The following is a 4,136-nucleotide window of genomic DNA, read 5'->3' on the forward strand; positions in this document are numbered from 1 at the left end:
CAGTCTGTTGGTGGACACCATCAATCGCCGCTTGTTTCAATTCCTACATCTTGGTTAACAACTAACCCTTTGCTCAACTTAAGCCTCAAAGACAGGATGCCAGTCCTCACCTAGAATATGGTTGTGTCTTCCTTCTCCTGCTGTTGTTCGGTGGAATATGTTGGGTGCATGACACGGCAAACTGCTTAGAGAATACATGACCATACCTCTTGTCGGAACATCGCTAGACTCGACGCTTTACCCACAAGCTTGATCGCGTTACACGTGATTGACACTGACCACGAGACCAATCCAAAGGAGTTACTTCAAGTAATCCACCGAGTATCCAACAGACTGCCAGAATCTATCCGTTGGCGTGGCTTGGTTACAGCCATAGCACTCGCGATACGACTGAGGTCCACCAGTACTATCCTGTAAAAAACGATTCGTACGAGCTCTGAGTCTACCTTGGTAGTATGATACGAATCGATCGACCCAGTGGCTCAACAACTCTCTAGACTACCTCATAGCATCCAATTAATCTGGAATCCGATTTTGCTGGCAACCGATCGTCCGTGCTTCTACGCTTTCTGACCGAAAGCTGTTTGTTTCATTATACACTTCTATTTTAACCATTAGATAGGTATTGACCTGAAGACGAGATTCCGAAACATTAATGCTAGTTATTGGGTCCTTGTTGAAACTATGATAATAATCAAGCAATTGACGACGGTATCTGGTGTAACTGACCATGTCACATCAGACCTCAATCAAGACTTCACCGCTACCGTTAAATATGATGACTCTACTGCTTCTCAAACGACTTTGGGCTTTACTGAGAATGTCAGTGAAACCGGATGGCGCGACATACATACGCATACAACTGATGCAACTACCGGTAACGTTAATGACAACGCGAGCACAGAGACAGAAACAGGTTCGTTTGACTATGATTTATTGACCGAGCGCCTCTTCCGATCAAGATCATTGGTCCAAAGACGGCTCCAATTAACCTCGTGTCATTTCTTCTCCTTGTTCACGAGAATAAGGAAAATCGATTGCGTCGTTTCCCTTGTACCCATGTATTCTTTTAACAGCTTGTTTCTTATTTCTTTCACGTATGTCCTTTGGACAAATATTCCGACACATCGCCAGATATATATATATATATATATATCGATGAAGAAGTTAAACAGGAATGGAGAGAGTGAATATCCGTGTGGTATGAAACTATTTGTAGGCGAACTTCTAGGGAGCTCATAATGCGCTCCCACACGCTCAGGAATATGTGAATATCGAGACCAAATCATGTTCACAAACTTCTGGGGCGAAACCTGCTGAGCAGCTATGGTTAATAGTACTGACCGATCGCGAGAATCGAACGAACCCTTGAAGCTAAGGAATACAAAGGTTGTTAATGGCCTGTACATACTGCGTTGCCCTAACACCTGACGGAGTGTGAAGATGAAACTGACGCAGCCTCTACCCGGTCAAAACTCCACTTAATCCTCACCAGTCAATACTCATGTGCACCGTAGGACGAAAAATCAGTGACGCCAGAAGGTTTGTTACAACGGGAGTGAAGCTGATGCACCTGTGATTACTACATTCTGTGCGAGTAACATTTTTGAAAATGGGGACTATTATCTATTCACCCCAGTTATCTGGAACGGCCTCTTTCTCCCAGATACACAAATAGAGGCTAGAGAGCCCCTGAGTGAGGAATACACCACCATGCTTGAACGGAGCAAGTGGAAGGTCGTCATGGCCAACAGCATGATTACGCTTGAGTAGAGGTATACAGTCGGACACTTTTGCAGCTGAGGAGGGCTCCACCTTCACAGTCCACTTTTGTGTTGAACACTGGCAGCCCGGATCGGAGGTGGCTATCTGAATAGTTATTCAGAGTACTGTTCCCAACGGTCCAATGGCCCTCCTCTGCTAGACATCAGACAGTCATTCTGGTCCCTGATATTTTGAATGTAATCGGTGCACATCAGAAACATGCGATTTCCATTGTCGGTGCCTCTCGTGTTCCATCCAAGACGACCGACTAATTAGGCCCCGGCCGCACATAGTTCACCTACTCGATCGTTAATCTGACAAACAACCACTACGATATCTGGCCTTTTAATTCATTATAAAAGAGCCTTAGAGTGTCACGAAGACCGTCGTTGATAGATTCAGAGGTACAGTCAGTTGGGATGTAAGTAGACAAAATAAATGGGGTGCGATGAACCTCACATTCTCGAGAAGCTTTCACAGACTTTGCCCAACAAACTGCGCAGATGCTATTATTAATCGAGTAGGGACACTCCCGCTGGATCACCCATGTTATATCTGCTGATTCGCCGGCCTATGGTATCTGCTGCTGACCCGCTCCAGTGCCTAGTGTCGGAGAGAAAAAGACTCACGGAAGGGAACACAATAGCTATATTCCAAAAAAGTTATTGCGAGAGCGCGAGTGCGAAAAGTACAACGGCCTCAAGCTTTTTATTGGAAGGACACTGTCTGAACTTGGTCCAATGCTGACGCACGCGGTCTGGCTTTAGTACGAGGCAGCGACGTGCTGCGTATTGCGGAGGCGTTGTCTGTCCTTGATCAACGCTGACTCGCGCTGTCTCGGTTTGATGCAAGGCTGTGACGCGCTGCATATTGAGGGGGTGTTGTCTGTCTGGTCAACACACAGCGGAGCTGAGAGTCACCGTAGTTTCCGGGCGTTCAGTGGTTGCTTTCAGGAAGCTGACCTTTCTGATAACCCAATACAATACTAACCCTGGCAGTGAAGCATCGGTGCTGAACACTGATGTTATGCTGTCGATTATAACGAACCCCGGCATATCCAGTTTCAGCGGACTGCGTATCAGCAGAGGTACGCAGCCAGAACCTGGAAGAGAACGAGGTGGTAGTCAGTCCAATTACAGTGCTTGGGTCTTGTATCGTCTTTTCTGACCGAAAGCATACATCAGTGTAAATGGAGTTCAGCTTACGAGCAAGAGCCATTGTTGTCATGCTTGCTTCAGTGTGCGAGCATTAAAGCCAAGTGTGTAGCCCGTAGTCTGAATACAGGCTTCAAGTTGTTCAGGATTGTTGGTGAAATCCGGCGTACGGAAGCCACAGTTGAGCATGACGCATGGAAAGCAAATCAGGTTTTCCTAGTGCTGAGACTTTTTGGCATAGCGTTTAAGCTTATATGGGTACGGTAGAAGACGGAGTACGTGAAAATGTAACCAAGGTGGTGTCAGTACCATCACATAAGTTTAGCTGGCCCAGTGGCTTGAGACGAGGCCTTCCTCTCTCAGTATTCCTACACAACTTTGCCGTTTGCTTGCTGTTTGGAACCATTCCATTTGCCTCTGAAACCTCAGGAAGAGAAATGATCCCGGGACATTCGCTCACAGACATTGAGTATGCGGAATACATTGTCCTCTTTGGTTCGGATCATTCAAAGAAGCAAATCATTTTAAGTGTACTAAATAATTATGCTGCATGGTTCGGTAAGTTTCTTTCACGCCGCCAGACGTAAGGTGGTGCCACAGGACTGTGTGTGATAAAACCCGAAGCTCGTGTGTACAGATCAGGCAGGCAATGTGGTAGATTAGTTTATTTTCCTGTAGAGTTTGCTAGGTTCCTGTGGACTGATTAGAGACAAGGTAACTTCCCGAATCAGGACGGCCAGAGGTAGCTCTTTTCAGTATTCGACAATTGTGGAGCTGACATGAAATCAGTTTTTCTGTCAAAATCAGAGTACACACTATGACTGTGCGATCTATGCTCTTTTAAGAGTCAGAAACGTGGTCTCTGCGTGTAGACGATGAAATTTCGGCGGATGATCCGCGGTGTATCCGAAGCATTGGCCGGGCTTGGTAGGAGGTACGCCAAATGGTCTTCAGAAGAATGAACTATCCCAATATTGATAATATGGTATGGATGATGCTCACGCTTCATAGATTACGCTGATTAGGTCATGTACACCGCATGCCAAAGGGTCGTCTGCCTCAGAGGGCTTGTTTTCGTCCAGTCCTACGCTGAGTGGAAGAGCCGAGAGTTGGACAGTTCACGACCTGGTAAAGAAATATAAGTACACGAAAAAGTAAACTCAGTCGGGTTGACACTGGCAAACGTGGATCAGTCGCGCGGTCATTGGATTCCTGCGT

Source organism: Opisthorchis viverrini, assembly GCF_000715545.1.
Source record: "Opisthorchis viverrini unplaced genomic scaffold opera_v5_411, whole genome shotgun sequence".
Lineage (NCBI taxonomy): Eukaryota > Metazoa > Platyhelminthes > Trematoda > Opisthorchiida > Opisthorchiidae > Opisthorchis > Opisthorchis viverrini.